The sequence below is a fragment of the Diabrotica virgifera genome, chromosome 8 (assembly GCF_917563875.1).
Source record: "Diabrotica virgifera virgifera chromosome 8, PGI_DIABVI_V3a".
NCBI lineage: Eukaryota > Metazoa > Arthropoda > Insecta > Coleoptera > Chrysomelidae > Diabrotica > Diabrotica virgifera.
In genome coordinates this window covers 72,484,252-72,505,003 of record NC_065450.1, presented here as the reverse complement: position 1 = coordinate 72,505,003, position 20,752 = coordinate 72,484,252, and the positions used below count along the sequence as shown (strand labels likewise).

Genomic DNA, 20,752 nt, shown 5'->3' with positions numbered 1-20,752 from the left:
ACTATACCTATTATATTTTATTCATTGCTAAGGGTTAACGTACCATGTTCATCCGAAAATATTTACATTATTATAAACTATACTTATAATATTTTATTCAATGCTAAGGGTTAACGTACCATGTTACAGTGGGAATCATAGAGTTTACATTCGCCAAAACTCAAGACTGTCGATATCATCAAAATTATATTTATGTTGTTTATATTCGCCAAGACCGTTGAAGTTGCAATAATTACACATTTTTTAGTGTGTAACGTATACTAAACGTTACTTAACGTATTTCTGTATACACGTTACACACTAAACGTTACTCGTTACACACCCAGGTATATGTCAAATTGAAACTTGATGAAGACAATGATGAAGAAAAATGATGAAGACAATGAAAATATCTTTACACATGCCCCAAATGGATTCATGCTCTTATTGTTTATAGTACAAAAAATTTGTAGAAGCAAGCAGCACAGGCATAGATAACTCGGTCGAATCTTCTACCAAAAAAGCTCAATGGGAGGCACACAAAAAGAAAGCAGATGCTGCTAATAGATATTACAAAATTGATGCAGAATTACCAGAAACTAATAAAACTAAGTATTTTTCTTTTGACTTGCAAAAAGTATTATTGTTACCAATTATGCCAGGAAACAAAGATGTCTTTTTTACAAGTCGTTTAGTTGTTTTTAATGAAGTCTTCGCTTCTTTAAAAAGAAATCAAGTTCCAACTATTCAGTGGTTTGGCATGAAGCATTTGGCGGTCGTGATGCTTATAACATCATCGATGCAATATATGCTTTAATTAAAGAAGAGCGTGATACGAACAATTTTGTTTTTTGGGCAGATAATTGCACTGCCCAAAATAAAAACTGGTATTTGTTTACTGCATTAGCGATTATGGTAAATAATGATACCCATACCTCTCATGTAAACAACACAACATTCAAGTATCTTACCAAAGGTCATACACACATGACTGCAGATGGTGTTCATGGCAACATTGAGCAACAAATTAAAAAAGCACGAGATGTATTTGACTTTCAAGATTTATTGTCTGTTATGTATAAGACAATCACGAAAAAATTTAAATGTACTTTAAGTACAAACTTCATTCCAATGGCCAAAAAAGAAACGGCAGCATCGAAAGGGAGATGAACATGATCCTTTGAAAACATTTTTAATAAATCCCATAGTAGAAGCTAACTTTTCACGAGGCTCAAAACCAACTTCGAAGATGAAAACTATCAGGATCTTGAATTCCTGCAAGTCAGGTTCGTGGTGTCAAATTTTCCTCAGAACACCAACGTACGAGGTATTCGTAAAAGCAAAAAAGATGAAATAATACAGAAACTTATTCCTTTGATGCCTGAGAACAGAAGATCCTTTTGGCTTAATTTGTCGGTCGCTGAGACAGCAGTGGACGATCTCCTCCATAACCGTGGATTGCAGCAATTACAGGACAATGACCATTAAAATGTTTTTAAACCAATTATTTTATACCTATATTTGTTAAATTAACGTGAATAAAGTATAATTTGTAGTACTTAATACGAGTACAAATTGGGATATTTTATTTTATATTTTTAGGTTTCCCAAATAAAAACACTGTATGTGTTCAAAACCTAGTCAGGACATAAAATACAGACATAAAAATATTTGCTAAAAAACAAGAGTATTTTATGCTATATTAATGTGTATTCACTTTTATTTTAAACAAAATTGAAATTTGAAAAGCAGAGCCCTTCACGTTTCCTGCTCTGGTGAACAATTTTCGAATTGGCGCTTACAGTGTTTCTACTTGGGACAGCTGGTGCTACTACTTTGTGCCGGTGAGTGTACATAATTTAAAATTTTCATAATATTCCTACAAACACTTAGTACTGTTGTTAATAATATACAAAAATTTTATCATGGGACGTTGATGACAGTCTTACAGCATTTTAATGTAAAGGAATTTATTTTGAAACTGATTTGATTTCATAAATTTCCTCAATTAGAAAGTCGTCAAAATATTATACGATTTTAATATAAACTTTTGACCACCAATCGTGTTTCTACTGTACTGTATTGAATATATCAACGTCTTAAGTTTTTGCAAAGCTTTTTCAGGGCTACCGTAGTTTTAAACTTCCAGCCACAAATAGAGGCTTCTGTTTCAGCCAGTATCGATTGAAAAGTAGTACCTCAGCGTTTTTAGAGTAGTACATAGACAGTGTTTTTCTTACATTCTTATTCTTACACCTTGAGCTATCACAAGTAAGTACCTACCTACTTTAAAATTATCTTTTATAATTTTTAGAACTTTTCAAAGGTGTATATCGAACTTTTAGTTTTATTTGAATAGTCATCGGTATATTTAGTAGTGTATAAAATTTTAATAATTAAAATACTTAAATTTTTTCAACTGATGTTGGCCACGTCGTCAAAATTTTTCTTCTCTGTATTTAATATTCACACTTATCGAACTACATATTTTTGATATTAATGCACTTTTATTTATTTTATTAAATTCATTTATTATTTAAGTTTATATTAGTGCAGTCATTCAAGCGTAAAATAGGTTTTTACCTCCGAAATTTTTTACTATGAACCGATTTACATGAGATTTTGGAATTAGGCTTATCTTACGTTTAAATTCAAAAGTGATATTGACCCGAACTTCGTTCTTATTTTTAAGGGGTGAAAACAACCCCTTAATGGAAAATTTGACATTGAGCCATTTTATCGCCAGAAAACGTTTTAAATAATAACGAGTGACATTGTGAAGTATTTTCTAACACATAACCTCATGTTAAACTCATTTTCATCCCCTTGAAAACCGTACATCCCTTGCAAACAACCCCTAAATCGAAAAAATTTACAAGAAATTAATTTAGTATGACATAAAAAGATTTAAATATAGAGTAAATGATATTTTACGTTCTCTATCTTAATTATCATATTGTTAACCCCCTTAAAACCCTTAAAAACAACCCCGAAGAAGGCTTATACAAAGCGTGTCCAATTAAGTCGGCATCATATGGGAAACTCTTTTATTCTTAGATTTATCAAAAAAAAGGTTATTCTTTATAAATAGTTGTGCATGGTCTAAAACTTAAAATGCAATCATCACTGATCAATTTTTTTAAGCCGTATACGAGATATATGTCAAAAAATATGAATTTTACTCAAGAGTAAAGTAGCTTTATTTTTCACAATATTGAAAATTGATATAATGAAAAGCTGTTTTAAATTAAGAACTATATTTTAATATGCAATTTCATCCATCTAATTGAAAAAAAAATTGAATTTTTTTTATAGATAACCAACATTATTATCAGTTATTTAAATTATGATAACTCTTTTATTACTAATTGTACGAAAAAAATGTATACTTTGTAAACAGTTCTGCATGGTCAAAAGCCTTGAATACAACCATCTAATACCAAATTTGATCAATTTTATACGAGGTAGGTCAAATAAGATGAATTTCGATCAGGAATAAAGTACCTTTATAGTTCAGAATATTTCAATAAGGAGGATGTAATTACATATTGGAACATGATTTTTAGTTCTATACAACTTTACATAATCACAATTTTCAATATTGTGAAAACTAACGGTATTTTATTTAAGTACTCTTAAGCGAATTCATATTTTTATATACACCTCGTATAAAATTGACAAAATTTGATATAACATGGTTGTAATTTAGGTTTTAGACCATGCAGAATATTTTATACAGAATAACTGTTTTTCGTAAAATTAATAATAAAAGAGTTATCATAATTATTGGAATAACTGAAAATAATGTTGATTATTATCCATAATTAAAAAACAAATTAAATTTTTTTTTCAATTAGAAGGATGAAATTGCATATTAAAATATAGTTCTTAATTCCAAACAACTTTTCATTATAACCATTTTCAATATTGTGAAAAATAAAGCTACTTAACTCTTGAGTAAAATTCATATTTTTTGACATACCTCGTATACGGTTTAAAAAAAATTGATAACTGATGGTTGTATTTTAAGTTTTAGATCATTCACAACTTTTTATAAAGAATAACTTTTTTTCATAAAACTAAGAATAAAAAAGTTTCCCATATGATGCCGACTTAATTGGACACGCTGTATATAGAGTAAATAATATTTTACGTTCTCTATTTTAATTATTTAATTGTTAACCCCTTTCAACTCTTAAAATCAACTTCTCGATTAAAAATTGTATAAAAAATTTCTTCTTCTATAAAGCAGAAAAAAATACGATTAGTTTTGGGCCATAACTACTTCAATTTTGAAGCTATCACAACTTATAAAAAACCATTTTGAAGTCAACTATTTTTAATGGTAATAAGCCACAATTTTACCAAAAAATTGATTTTATTAACGTTTCGAAGCCCAAATCGGTTTTCGTTGTCAAAATACAAAATACTACAAAAATAAACAAAAATGTTGTTGCTAAGTAAAAAAATTCTTCTAATAATTTATTTAATCTGACTCATTAATATTGGCAATTCAGACGTATATTATACATTTTAAAGTAGAAGACTTTAAAATGATATCGCCAATATTTATGAGTTGCGTTCCTGGGACGACTTTACTAAAAGATAGTTCTTTCGATTACATGAAATCAATCCCAACTCAAGAATATCCGTCACAAAAAAATCATAGCATAGGTTCTGTCTTTAAAAAGACAACCAAATTCAACGATCACAGTAAAATTCTCGCGTTAGAGACTCCATAGTAAATCACGAGGGAAAACCAGGAAAAAACCTCGTTAAACTATCCCGACATCGTAAGTATTTGGTCTTACATTTAATTTAATTTAAAAAAACTAATACCAAATTCTGACTTTAATATGTTTAAATTATAAATAATATTAATAATACATAGATATACAATAAGTAATACTAAAATATAAAATTTGTACTAACTCGATATGTTATTGACTCACTAATCGTGGAATTTTCTTTCTATTGACTTCCTCTTTCAGTATGGGTAACCACATACTACTGCATTCTACCGAGGAATTTGCGACACAATTGGTTTCATTTAGCATAATTAGAGCCGCTTCTTTGATTTTTCTCTTTGTACTATCTGATTCTTTCAGGACTATACTTGAATCTCTCCACTGAACTCTATGTTCATTATCCCATGCGTGTTGACATATTTGAGATCTATCAAATTCTCTATTTTTAATATAAGACTGATGTTCACTTATTCTAACGTTTAATGGTCTTGATGTTTCACCTAAATTAAATTGCTCGCATTCACAAGGTATTTTATATATGCAATTCTTTGTTCTTTCTTGTTCATTGTTAGTTAAAATATTAATATAAAAAATAGTTGACTATAAAAATGCCACAAGGAAATAGCTTCAGAACAACATTAACCATTTTGAAGGTAATTAAAAGAGCTATGGGCTATTCCACGAATATACGACTGTCTTGGATTATCGCGACAACGATTATTTTAGTGTGCAACATAAGAAGTGCGAATGTAAATGGCTGTAATAATTGTTCCAATAAACAACAATGTATTTTATAATTTACTTTCATTCTTCATAATTTTCACGTAATTCACAGTAAAATATACGTTGTCGAGATAATCCACAACAGTCGTATGTTCGTGGAATAGGGGTATACAACGTTTTCATTTCATTAGGTTTCTTCTAGCATCAGTTTCAAACGGTTTGAAACCATCAGCGAATAGCGGACCAGCGCGAGTAGATGTGATAGCACTGGTGACAGCATTATGTTTCCTCACTGATCAACTGTTTACTGACGGTTTCTGACTAGTTTGACTGTTTGCTAGAACAAACCTAATATATAGTGAAAAACCTTTTATTTTAAAACAGTGAAGGGTCAAAGGACTCGAGAGGGACTGTGGTTACGCTACCGCACGCTCTTTAATCAATCATATCTTCGTCAATTTTTGTGTGATAGGAAAAACAAACAAACTACAATTTTTTCAAGAAAAACCTATTTTTTTTATCTTACACTTTTTCACGTATCTTTTTATTTTTGAGATAATATGAAAAAAATGTGGTTTTTTTAAAAATTCGAAATTTTTTTTCTTAAAATCGTGATTTTTCCAAAAAATATGTGTTCCAAAGCAGCGAAACTACTAGAATCCATCAAACTCTTTATATTAAAGTTGATTCTAGACGGAATACGATTAATTTTAATTTTGGTGGAAATGGCACTTACAGCCTGGGAGGTAGTGTCAAATTTGACCGGAGCATTTTAGCATGGCTGGTTTCTTTTTATTTAGGTAGGTGTTCCAAAGCTTATTAACAAATGATGTGTCAGCTGGCCCAAAACCGGGGATTTTAGACAAGAAAAGGTAAAATATGAAAGTTGATGGACAAACGCTACAACTTAAATGTCAAATATTTATACACGTTATTCAGAACATTTGATAGCCTTGCTTACTTGGCTCCTACCTTTAACTTAGGAGATCCAGGTTCAAATCCTGGCCCGGAAAATTCTTTTTGTTTTTTAAATTGACATTTTATTTTGAAAAATAATTATTTTTATAATACCACGTTTTTATTACTTATACGAGACAATATAAAAAATCTGTCTTTTATAGAATCGCAAACTATGCATTTTTGGTCATAATATTATGATTGATCTTAATAAGCAAAGTTGTACATGAACTTTTGAAGGTTCCTGAGTTGGTAAGACCAACAGTCTAAGTAGAAAGGGAGACATTATTTGTTATTTTTTTGGACAAACTGTTTTTTCTTAATTTTATATGTTGTAGAACTGAAAGATACAACCCTAAATTTTCACTTTTCTCTCACCAACCCCATTTTTTAATAGCAATCTAAATATTTCCCTATTATCTATAATACATAAAAATGAATGTTTGTCTGTACCTGTGTCCCTTATAGAATCGTAAACTATGCATTTGGTAGAAAAAAGTATAGGCACAGAATATATAACCAATTCTGTGGTATAGGTACGCAATATTTTTTAGTATTTTTTGGCTTTTTGGTAATTTTTAGGTATTAAACTTTCAAACATTATTTAGTTTTAACGGGGTACGAAGTTGGCCGGGTCAGCTAGTTAATAATAAAAAAATATTCTTGGACTAGTGTGGCAAAGATTAAAAAGTATAAATCAATAATTTATGAATTTTAGATTGTAATAAAAAGCGTCAGCTGCATCATGTACGTTGCAAAAAATGTTAGCTGGCCAGGTGGACATGCCGTGGTATTATAAAAATACCTATTTTTCAAAATAAAATGTCAATTTAAAAAACAAAAATAATTTTCCGCTCCAGGATTTGAACCCGGATCTCCTGAGTGAAAGGTAGGAGCCAAGTAAGCAAGTCTATCAAATGTTCTGAGTAACGTATATAAATATTTGACATTTAAGTTGTAGCGTTTGTCCATCAACTTTCATATTTTACCTCTTCTTGTCTAAAATCCCCGGTTTTGGGCCAGCTGACACATCATTTGTTAATAAGCTTTGGAACACCTACTTAAATAAAAAGAAAACAGCCATGCTAAAATGCTCCGGTCAAATTTGACACTACCTCCCTGGCTATTATGAAATCCATTGATTTAAAAAAGAAAACATTAGATGTTTTTTTTTTCATTACGGCCCACTCATTTTACGTACAAAAGACTTTTAACAGTGCTCATTTTAAAGCTTATTTTTAGCACTATAAAATCCTTTCTCATTAGCATGCATAAAATTTATCCGCTCTCCACTAGATGGCATTGAATACATCAATTAAATATCACAAAAAATAAAAAACGGCTTTGATCTTCAATATCTCGCTTAACATTTGCAATTTGTTCTCGCAATTGTTTCTCTATCTCGCAATTTGTTCATTTTTTTACCTGCTACAATATTATCGTTAAAATGCATATTTTTGGAGGTATTTTCAAAAAACTGTTGAAAATAGTGAGAAAATTCCGAATTTTCAATTGCCAATAACTTGAAAAGTATTGGGTTTTGAAAAAAATTTATACAACATTTTTCGCTTAAAATTAGGTCTTCTATTGATATCTGAGGTTATGTAAAAAAAAATCCACCACCGAAAAGGGGTGGCAACCACGTCCAGGGTGAAACGAAGTTCCACCAGCTACCCTGCTGATGGGGTTGATTAACTTAGTTGAAGACACTATTTGCTCATACTATATTTATTTGATCACTACTAAATATATCAGTAATGAGTTGGTGTGCAACGTCTATCTTCTCACTAACTTGATAATGTCTCAGTATTGAATGAATAAAGATTGATTAACGAATGGTGAATCTGTAATACTTTCTACGTATGTATAAATAAACATTTGATTGTTTATATTATGATTGTTGACCCGATTCGACCGTGAAATATTCATATCAAAAAATAGCTGACAGAAGCATTCTTGAAACAAGTGCATTATATTGGGAAATCTCTGTCACCTAGTTATTTTACAACAAATAGTAATGTTTGTTTTTAGACCTTTAAAAATTAAATGGATATGAATTGTTCTTAATATTTTTGGATGCTAATATAAATCCTGTACAGGGTCAATATCACTTTTGACGTTAAGGGTGGGATAAGAATAATTCCAAAATTTCATGTAAATCGGTTCATAGTAATAAATTTCTGAGCTAAAAAGCTTCAATGACTGTACTATATTCATTCATCATTTAGTTAGAAGAAATTAGTAGGTCTTTTATTTTTAACTCAACAAGCATTAAATTTTTGCTTCTTTGTATTTGGTTCGCATATTTATTGAGCTATATATTTTTCAGTATTCATGCATTTTTATTTATAGTCCAGGGAAATAAGTACTTATTTCTTAAGACTTTGCCAGGTATTTGGTAGACATTTTCTCCTTCTTCTTCTTCTTCTTCTTCTTCTTCTTCTTCTTTTAGTGCCGCTTCTAAATCGGCGGTTGGATATCATCATCACTATCTCTACTCCGACTACGGTTGCTCTGAATAATTCTATTCAACTGCGTTAAAAGCAGTTCCTACTTTTCAACCATGACACTCTCGTTCTGTTTTCGTATTATCAATTTTAGAATTTCATACCGCTCATTACGTGTCCCAGATATTATCTTCCTCTTAAAGTGCCTATCCGTTCCGGATGTTGGCGATCATCATGGCTATCTTGACTTTGTTTACCTCAGCGCGGAACAGTTCAGTGGTAGTCGTATTATACCACTTTCGTAAATTTTGAAGACAGGAAATGCGTCTTCTTCCCGGTCCTCTTTTACCATTTACCTCCCCTTGGAGAATCAGGTGGAGAAGGCCGTAACGTTCTTGATTTCTCATTACATGGCCTAGATATTCTAATTTTTTTTTATTTTGATGGTTATGAGAATTTCACACTTTTTCCCCATTCTACGCAGGACTTCCTTCCACATTAGTAATTCGGCCAACCCAGCATATACGTAAGACGCGTCTATAACACCACATTTCGAAAGCTTCGAGCCGATTCATGGATGCAACAGTTAGTGTCCACGCTTCCATTCCGTAGAGCAGAACTGTGAATATGTAGCATTTCAACAGACGGTATTTTGTTTTTAATGATATGTCTCGACTGTTAATAAAAATGGGTCTCATTCTAACGTATGCTGCTTTCGCTTTAATTATTCGCTGTTTAATTTCTGTTGAGTGGTCCCATTGGCTATTTAACCCTTAAGTACTAACATCTTAAATCAAAGGCGTAAACACTAACTAACCGCCTGACAGACGGGTTTAACATTTTAGTGGTAATTTTTGTTTTTGTTAAATATTTTTATGCAAAAAAAATATCTCGATGACTTAGTGAAAGTATTGATTATCTAAAAAACACAGTAATTAATCTAGTTTTTCTGTATTTATTAAAATAAAAAACATTATAACAAGAATGGAAGGATTGTTTGTGTACCTTTTTACTCCTGACAAAAAGTGTGATAAAAATTAAACAAATTAAAGAATCTTAATAAAAATTTATAATCAAGTTAAACAAAGGGTAAGAAAAATGAAAATAAAAAGGTTTTTAAAAAATGTTAAAACAAAAAAAACTGACAGGTACTATAATTAGTACAGTGTAGCAATGGTAGTCAGTGACAACATTTTCATCACAAAATGATTTCACTTCACTTATGTCGTCTTCTACATCATCAAACCCTTTTAAAAGAGTTTCCTCAGGGTGTTTATTTCCCTATTTGATGTTTTTTTACGAACTGGGGCACATTATGTGTAATGACGAACTGGGCACAAACACTAACACCCCGTCTATTAGACGGAAGTCACACTTTGAGCCTAAATATCTTTCGAATAACAACCTGCAGCACATTGCCGAGTTCAATACTACTAAAGAACAACCCAACTTGAAAAGTCATAAATGGGCGATCTTTAAAATTTTCTAGGGAAATATCCCACTTTCGACAAGCGATGCCGTCTGAGAGACGGGGTGTTAATACTTAAGGGTTAAATTCGTACCCAGATATGATGTATATTGTCATAAAGGTCTTCTTTATGTTAAGAGCTAGTCCGTATCTGTTGCTGATTTGTGTTATACGATTTGGTTAAATCGGTAAATCATTCAGATTATCGGCAAAAACTGTGGTGTCATCTGCATATCTAATGTTATTCAACCATTCACCATTTATTAATACTCCTTTCGCACAACCGTCTAAAGCTTCCTTAAATACCCATTCAGAGTAAATATTGAATAGTAGTGGAGATAAAATACAGCCCTGTTATACTCCTCGTTCTATTGCAATTTTATCAGTAAACTGGTTTTCTACTTTGATTTTGGCCGTTTGATTGTAATAAATGTTTCTGATAATTCTTAGATCTTTGTAGACAATTCCAATTTCTTGCATTAGAGTTATTAATTTGTCATGTTTACTCTGTCAAATGCTTTCTAGTAATCTATAAAGCATACGTATATATCACAATTTACATCTCTGCATCTGTGAAATAGCACTTGCACAGCAAAAAGTACCTCCCGTGTTCCCAGAGCATCACGGAATCCGAATTGTGTTCTTGTTAGTTGTTCCTCGCACTTTGTATATGTATATTCGTTTGTGAATGACCTTTAGAAATGTTTTAAGTAAATGGCTCATAAGGCTTATAATTCTATAGTCTCCGCACTTTCTCGCATTGGGTTTTTTTGGAAGATTTATAAAAGTTGATTCTAGCCATTTTTGGGGAATTTTGCCTGTGTCATATACAGGGTGTAACGAAAATACAGGTCATAAATTAAATCACATATTCTGAGACCAAAAATAGTTCGAATGAACCTAATTTACCTTAGTACAAATATGCACATAAAAAAAGTTACAGCCCTTTGGAATTACAAAATGAAAATCGATTTTTTCGAATATATCGAAAACTATTAGAGATTTTTTATTGAAAATGGACATGTGGCATTCTTATGGCAGAAACATCTTAAAAAATAATTATAGTGAAATTTTTGCACCCCGTAAAAATGTTATGGGGGTTTGGTTCTCTTAAACCCCCCCAAACTTTTGGGTACGTTCCAATTAAAATATTATTGTGGTACCATTAGTTAAATTCAATATTTCTAAAACTTTTTGCCTCTTAATATTTTTTCGATAAGGCAGTTTTTATCGAGTTGGGCTTATTTTTTAATATGTTTACATACAAATTTTATGTGGGTTTTGTTCCTTTAAACCCCCCAAATGTTTTTGTATGTTCCAATTAAACTTTTACTGCGGTACCATTAGTTAAACACAGTGTTTTTAAAACTTTTTTGCCTCTTTGTATTTTTTCGAGAAGGCACTTTTTATCGAGATATTACTTCTTTTTTAATATCGTTCAAAATATACCTAAAAATGTAAATCTTAAATAAATTTTCATATTATTACCACAAGTCTCCATAATCGTACTTAGCCATATTATACAAATATGTGGTGGATTTGACAAATATTCAAAATATCTCGATAAAAACTGACTTTTCGAAAAAGTATTAAGAGGCAAAAAAAGTTTGTAAAATATTGTGTTTAACTAATGGTACTACAATAATAATTAAATTGGAACGTGCACAAAAGTTTGGGGGGGTTTAAAGGAACCAAACCCCCTTAAAATTTTTATGGGGTGTCCAAATTTCACTATAATTTTGTCTTAAGATACTACCACCATAAGAATGCCACATGTCTATTTTCAATAAAAGATCTCTAATAGTTTGCGATATATTGGAAAAAATCGATTTTCATTTTGTAACTTCAAAGAGCTGTAACTTTTTTTATGTGCACATTTGTACTAAGGTAAGTTAGGTTCAATCGAACTATTTTTGGTCCCAGAATACGTGATTAAATTTATGACCTGTTAAATTTACACCCTGTATATTGTTAAATATACAGAGTCTGTAATTTGGAATAAATTCAATATCTCAAATACTAATTGTTTTTTTGAAAAATGCTCAGACCCGTCGGTTAGTATTTCAAATTGTCCTTTTTGACATACAATAATAATGTATACATGGTGTCCCAATTTAGAGATATGACGTCATCGTTGATTTTCTTAAATGAAAACACTGTCATTTTGATAGCTATTTTGATAGGGTGTGTAAAGTTATACACAACTGCAAAATATTAAATTTTTATTCTCTACCATTTACAAGATAATAGAAAATAACAAGTTATGTCTGTAATTTGGAATAAATTCAATAATTAAAATACTAATTGTTTTTTTTTTGAAAAATGCTTGACCCGTCGATTAGTATTTTAAATTGTCATTTTTGACATACAATAATAATGTATACAGGGTGCCCCAATTTAGAGATATGACGGCATCGTTGATTTTCTTAAATGGCAACACTATCATTTTGATAGCTATTTTGATAAGGGGTGTAAGTTATACACAACGGCAAAATTTCAAATTCTTATTCCCTACCATTTACAAGATAATAAGAAATAACAAAGTTATGAAAAACAAGTAATCAAAGAATAATTGAATTTAATTATTTCAATTAAGCAAATACTCATAATGTTGCCCTCAATTATTGTCAAGTTGTCAATGGGCACCCTGTATACATTATTATTGTATGTCAAAAATAACAATTTGAAATACTAATCGACGGGTATGAGCATTTTTCAAAGAAACAATTAGTATTTTAATTATTGAATTTATTGCAAATTACAGACATAACTTTGTTATTATCTATTATCTTGTAAATGGTAGAGAATAAACATTTGATATTTTGCAGTTGTGTATAATTGTACACACCCTATCAAAATAGCTATCAAAATGACAGTGTTGCCATTTAAGAAAATCAACGATGACGTCATATCTCTAAATTGGGACACCTTGTTCACATTATTATTGTATGTCAAAAAGGATAATTTGAAATACTAATCGAAGGGACTGACCATTTTTCAAAAAAAAAAAATTAGTATTTGAGATATTGAATTTATTCCAAATTACAGACTCTCTGTATTTGTCAACCATTTTATGCCGTTGTAGTCCATCAGTTTTAAGAATTCGGAATGAAAATGATCAGGGCCTACTGCTTTACCATCTTTGGTACTTTTGATGGCATACGTTACTTCTTCAACTGTAAGTGGAGGTCCAGATTCGCAATTGGTGTTTGTTGTGATGCCAGTGTTACTTCGTATATCTTGAAAAGTTTTTTCCACGTATTTAATCCAAATATCCCTTTTCTGTTCTATTTCCAATACTATGTTTCCCTGATTATCTGTCAGAAATCCAGTGTTCTTGTGTTTATATAGGCCTGCAGCTTCTTTGATCTTTTTATGGAGGTTAAACGAATCATGTTTTTGTTGTAATAACTCTATCTCTGTACATTTCGAGGTTAACCAATTTTCTTTTGCTATTTTAATAGCCCTTTTAATTTCTTTATTTATTTTGTTGTAGTTATTCTTATTATCTTTAGCCTTTCTTATGTCTTCCCTCATACATAGAATCTCCTCTGTCATTCATTCTTTTTTCTCTGTTCTTTCAGGTCTTAAGTATTTCTCTGATATTTCTTGACTTACTTTGTGTATCTTTTCTAGCTCTAACTCTGCGCTATCTATTTCTGTAAGAACCCACGTTTCTTCTTTTAGACGTTTTTGTACCTTTTTTTTACTGTTTTATTTTTCAGTTGATTAATATCGTATTTCCGAATTTTTGGTCTTTGAACTTTCTTTAAACTAAATTTCATTTTGGCGACAAGTGGATTGTGATCCGATTTTATGTCGGATCCCGGTTACATTTTTACAGATGTTATAGAGTTTCTAAATCGTTTGTTGACAAGGATATTATAACTTTCTTATTTTTATTGTGTTAATCACTTCGTACTCTTTGCTCGTTTCTTAATACTTCCGTGTTTGTTTTTTTTTCTGTTTCTGTGCTATTTTAAGCATCCTTCTGTAACACCACATTTCAAATGACTGTAGCTTATTTATGTGTTCTTGCTTCAATGTCCAGCTTTCAAGACCATATTGTAGTATCGAGAACACTTATTATCTCAGAGCTCTTACTCTCGGTTCTTATCTAAGCAGTGGCGACGCGTGACTTTTTCTAAAGTGTTACCAAAACCAGATGTAAAAAATCTTATTTAAAAAAATTATTTTGAACCTCCCAAATATAAGCTATTGTTTATTTGCAAAAATGTTAATACTTAACAGAATTGTATAAAGAGGATTTTGTCATTAATCCATATAAAAAGCGTTTCTCAATGGAAATTAAAGAAAATGAGGACATTCAATCTTGCAATTGGGTATTTCTTTGGGCTTCATTTGGCTTCATTGCTGAAAAACTACTGTCAACGGATGCACTTGTAGCCAAAACTGCTAGAAATAGGTTTGTCAATTTAATATCTTCCTGAAATGCATTATCAAGTTATCAATATAATCTGGATTATTAAAAAGAACTCTCAATTATGTTATTAACTTTACTCTGTCAAATTCTTGTCCATATAGCTTTACAAAATTATGAAAGGCATCTGGGATTTTTTTTTGTGTTATTTCTAAAATTGTCAAAATCATAATATATTGCCAAACACTCGAGAAGCTTTACATTAGAAAACCTATTTTTAAGTTGAATAACCATAGTGTTAACAATTTAAAAAAAAAATCTATACTCATCCATGTTTAATTGCACGCACACTGTAATAGGTAAGTAACCATTGTAACCATTTTAAAAAGTGGTAACAAGAGTTCTATTATCCACAGTCCACATCACAATAGCGCACCCTTTTCGCCTTTCAAAATTTTCAGACACGAGCCGTTTCCGCTCGTCCGACCGATTTCGTTACCACAAACAAAAGTGGTATCAAAATAATCTGCAACCGAGTCGCATAAACTCGTCAATATTTTCGTGCGTCTAGTTGGCTTTTTACTGAATTACTATTAACACTCATATTTCTATTGAAAAAAAAAATTAAATGGAATTATTTTACAGTAGTCATAAAAGGTAGTCATTTTTATTTGCAAGATTCTTAACTGTTACCAATGGTAACAGTGGTTACATGGACGCTTGGCCAGTGTATCTAAGGCCTCATTATAGAGAATGGTTTTCATTTTTACAAACGTATTTCCTACTATTTCTATCCTGGCCCTTATTTCTGGTGTTTGATAATTATTTTCTGAAATCCGCGACATACGCCAGTCAATGGGAGCAAGAAGAGGATATTACCTCCGAATTCTATCCTACTGCATGGATTTTAATGGAATTTTGGGAATAGCCTCTACTTATCTCCTAATTCAAAGTCTACCCTATGCCGAAGTGTGCCTTTATCTTGGGGGTGGTTCCCACCCCTTCTTCATCATCAGTCTCTTTGCCTTATCCCTATCTGAGGTCGGCTTCCCTAATTGCATTTCCCCACACAATTCTATCTTGGGTCATATCAATGTTAATCCCCTTTAGCAATATGTCCTGCCTTATCGTTTCCCCCAGGTCTTCTTTGGTCTTCCTCTCCTACTCCTTCCAGGAATCTGCACTTCAGCTATTTTTCGTATTGGGTGATTAACGTCTCGACGTTGAACATGACCAAGCCATCTTAACCTATGCTCTCTCATTTTGGCATAATAGACTTCCCCTAATATACTCATTTCTAATTTTATCCTTCTTTGTCACTCCAATCATCCATCTAAGCATTCTCATTTCCGCCACATGTATTCGTTGTTCCTCTTTCTTTTTCACTGCCCAACATTCAGTTCCGTGCATCATAGCCGGTCGTATGGCTGTTTTTTAGAATTTTCCCTTCAGCTTCACTAGAATTTTTCTGTCACACAACACACCACTCGCTTCTTTACACTTTATCCATCCAGCCCTAATTCTACTGCATGCGTCTCCATCTATTTCTCCATTACTCTGTAATACCGATCCTAGGTACTTAAAACTAATGCTTTTCACAATAATTTCACCATCCAAAGATACCATTTTATTTGTAGTAACTCCATCTTTAAATGACCATTCCAAATACTCTGTTTTTGTCCTACTAAGTTTTAAACCTTTTTCCTCCAGATCTTATCTGTTATCTGGTCCAAAACTAATGAGAATAAATAAGGACTAAGCACCGAGCCTTGGTGCAATCCTACTTTCACCTGAAATTTATCAGTCTCTCCCACACCTGTCCTAACACTAGTAGTTACTCCCTCATACATATCTCTAACAATCTTTACATATTCGCCAGGGACTCCTTTCTTATTGAGAGACCACCACAGAATCTCTCGAGGACCTCTATCATATGCTTTATCAAGATCAATGAATACCATATGAGCGTTGGTCTCTTTATTCCTGTATTTTCCCATCAGTTGTCTTACAATGAAAATTGCATCTGTTGTTGACCTGCGCTGACTTCTTCGCGTATCCGTCTATCAATTACTCTCTCCCATATTTTCATGGTGTGGCTAAGTAGTTTTATAGCCCTGTAGTTTGTGCATTGTTGTATGTCTCCCTTGTTTTTGTAGACAGGTACTAATATACTGCTTCTCCATTCGTCTGGCATTTGTCCAACTTCCATAATTCTATTAAATAGACCTGCTAGCCAACTTATTCCTGTCTCTCCCAATGCTCTCCATACTTCCCCAGGAATATCATCTGGTCCTACTGCTTTTCCTTTCTTTATTTAAAAAGAAAGTCTTCTGTCTGTCAAATTCTTCATTTAATAAACTGTCAAAATACTTTCTCCATCTCTTTTTGACATCCTTTTCGTGAATTAGTATTTTATTATGTTCACCTCGGATACATCTAATCTGATTAAAATCTCTTGCTTTCTTTGCTCTCTGTTTGGCTATTTTATATAATATCTTTGCTTCTCCTTCCCTGGTATCAAGTTGATCGTATAGGTTTGAATACGCTTCTGCTTTAGATTTTGCTACTGCTAGTTTCGCTTCCTTTTGTACCAATAACCTGTTATATTATTGCAAAAAAAGCTCTCTGGGATAAAAAATTTGATACGCCAGTCAATGGGAGCAAGAATCGGGTATTACCTCCGAATTCTATCCTACTGCATGGATTTAATGAAATTTTGGACTTAGCCTCTACTTATTTCCTAATTCAAACTCTACCCTATGCCAATATGTGCTTTTATCTTGGGGGGTGGTTCCCACCCCTTCTTAGGGGTGCAAATTTTTTGGTTAAAATTACCACGGAATTCGCTAGAGAACCTAATTCTTAGCAAGAACTGTTCTAATAATTTTTTTTGAAAACTCAATACTTTTTGAGATATTCGTGGTTGAAAATTGGCCATTTTCATTGAAACATAATACCTTTTCGAACGGTTTTTTGCGAATACCTTAAAAACTATGCATCTAACTAAAAAAACTATATTAAGCGTTTCTGTAGGTTATAAAAAAAAAAGAGACGCTTGCCTTTATAAATCTTCTAGTTATAATACAAAAAGAGATATGGTAGGTGAAAATAGTTTGTTTTTTGGTACATTCTCAAATTGGTGTATTCAACTTGACATAACAGAGAAACGGAAACTTTAGGTGTATAATACTTGTAATAACTTTGTAATCCTTGAAAAGACCTTTAAAATGAGCTATATTATAGTTCCATTACATTAAAACTAAGCGAGATATGCTGCAAACAAAATTGATAACTAATGGGTTTTAAGAAAAAATGAGTAATTTTAACCCCTAATTTTAACCAAAATGTAAATGCATCGTTTTTCTTCCACAATACCTTTTATTATAGTGTTATTTCTATGTTCAAAAAGTTAGACGGGTTTAAAATGAATGGTTTTTGAAAAAAAAGGTCAAATTTTAGAGAGCATTTTTAAATTTTCTTAAAAATCTTCTTTTTCTTCATGTAACTTGAAAATGATAAGAGATACAGTAACGAAAAAGGAAAGAAAATTTTCATCTGAAAAAGCCCTACATTTTTGTGTGGAATCTTTTTTCGTATCTATTATCTTTTTCGAGTTACATGGAGGAAAAGAAATGTTTTTAAGAAAATTTAAAAATGCGCCGCTCTATAATTATTTGATCTTATTTTTTCAAAAACCATTAATTTTAATGCAGTTTAACTTTTTGAACATAGAAATAACACTATAGTAAAAATTATTGTAGAAGGAAAAAATTGTATTTAAATTCTGATGGATAAGGTGTTAAAAATATACTTCTCATTTTTTCTTAAAATTCGTTAGTCATCAATTTTCTTGCAGAATATCTCGCTTAGTTTAAATAGACCAGGGCGCATCTGTAAAAATATTAGTACATTTGGACGTTGAGAGGTGACTCAAATTTTTTTGCAGAAATTGCTTGAAAATATCTTAAGTAATAATATTTGAGTTATCCTCCCTCTCAAAAAGGTCCGGAACATTGTTTAAATAATCAAAATGTCAAAAAATGAAGGAAAAATTCAATTTTTTTCTTCGTTTTTTGATTATAACTTTAAGAGTATTCATTTCCGAGAAAAATTGTGTTGACATAAAAGTTGTGTAATTAAATTCTCTACAATATAGAGTTGGTTGAAAATTTAAAAAATAGTCAACCTTGTTGCAAAATAGCAATAATTGTGAAAAAACTATACAAAAACAAGTATTCGTATTTTACGTTTTTCAACCATTTATGTTAAACTTAGGACCTTCAAATTTCACCCAGAAAAACTATATGATACATTTAAACAATACGATACAGTTAAACAATACTGTAAATTTCATTAAGATCGGTTCAATAGATTTTGCACAATAACTTTTGCAATCCAGCTTTCGCAAAAAAAAATCATTTTTTCAAACTGTTACAGGACTGAAAATAAAGCAGATAGCAAGTTGAATTTTTTTTTGCTTATAGAAGTGTACTGTACCTTTCATTTGAAATTTGCAAAACTAAAATCGATTAACCACCACGGCGTCAGGAATTTTTTTAAATAAACATTAATTATTGGTGTTGCGCGCAGGACACCGGATAGTTTGCTCTGATTGGGCATTCCAATGACCTTTGATAATTATTGATACATTTTAATTTTTATTACATTTCGATATGAATAAATAAATTTTTTTATTGCAAAAAAAACACATACTCTATCCTTTGAAATAAGACTTTAGCAAAAACTTTCTTTGTTCATATATTTTAACTTGAGAATAAAAGTTTATTATTTTTAAACATATACAATTGTTTAAAAAATATTTCACAAACAATAATAAAATTAGTTTGATTTTTGTGGAATTAAAATATTAAAATACAACAAAATATAGAGTAAGAAAATAATATATTAGATGAAGATTGGAAGAAATTTTGGTGGAAATCAACTTCATGTGAATCGAACACCGCTGTCCTGCGCGTAGCACCAATAATTAATGTTTATTTAAAAAAATTCCTGACGCCGTGGTAGTTAATCGATTTTAATTTTGCAAATTGCAAATGAAAGGTACAGTACACTTCTATACGTAAAAAAAATTTCAACTTGCTATCTGCTTTATTTTCAGTCCTGTAACATTTTGAAAAAATGAATTGTTTTTGCGAAAGCTGGATTCCAAAATTTATTTTGCAAAATCTGTTGAACCGATCTTAATCAAATTTACAGTATTGTTTTACTGTATCATAAAGTTTTTCTGAGTGAAATATAAAGGTCATAAGTGTAGCATAAATGGTTGAAAAACGTAAAATGCAAATACTTTTATGCAATTATTGCTATTTTGCAACAAGGGTGACTATTTTTTCAACTTTTAACTAATTCTATGTTGTAGGAAATTTAATTATGCAACTTTTATGTCAGTACATCTTTTCTGGGAAATGAATACTTTTAAAGTTATAATCAAAAAACAAAGAAAAAATCGAATTTTTCCTTCATTTTTTGACATTTTAATTATTTAAACAATGTTCCGAACCTTTTTGAGAGGGAGGATAACTCAAATATTATTATTTGAGTTATTTTCAAGCAATTTCTGCAAAAAACTTTGAGTCACCTCTCAACGTCCATCTCAAAACAGATGGGCCCTGGACTAGAATGTCATCGACATTTAATATTGCTCATTTTAAAGGTCAATTCAAGCACTACAAAAGTTATTAATATCATTATACACCTAAAATCGACAGTTTCTCTGTTTTTTTTTTAAGTTGAATACAACGATTTGAGCATGCAGCAAAAAAACAAATTCTTCTTACCTACCATATCCCTCTTTGTATTTTAACTAGAAGATTTATGAAGAAACGAATCTCTTTGTTTTTTATAACCTACAGAAATATTTTTTATAGTTTTTTTGTTAGATGCATAGTTTTTAAGGTATTCGCAAAAATCCGTCCGAAAGGTGTAATTTTTCAATGAAAATGGCCAATTTTCAACCACGAATAACTCAAAAATAATGTTGTCAAAAAATAATTATAGAACAGTTCTTGCTTAAAATTAGGTTCTCTGT

The 20,752-nt window shown here is 31.0% G+C and overlaps 1 protein-coding gene across 4 annotated transcripts in view; it reads left to right on the top strand.

The window, feature by feature from the left end:
- The window catches only part of LOC126889763 (lipase 3-like), a 175,025-nt gene that overhangs the window by 117,670 nt on the left and 36,603 nt on the right, over positions 1-20,752 (top strand). The window contains exon 1 of one of the 4 annotated variants that reach the window (XM_050658339.1): positions 2,034-2,250. The exons of the other annotated variants lie outside the window; for them this stretch is intronic. The gene's annotated coding sequence lies outside the window, so the exon portion shown is untranslated. Of the gene's footprint in view, positions 1-2,033; positions 2,251-20,752 lie in introns of those variants that run through there. 4 annotated transcript variants of the gene reach the window in all.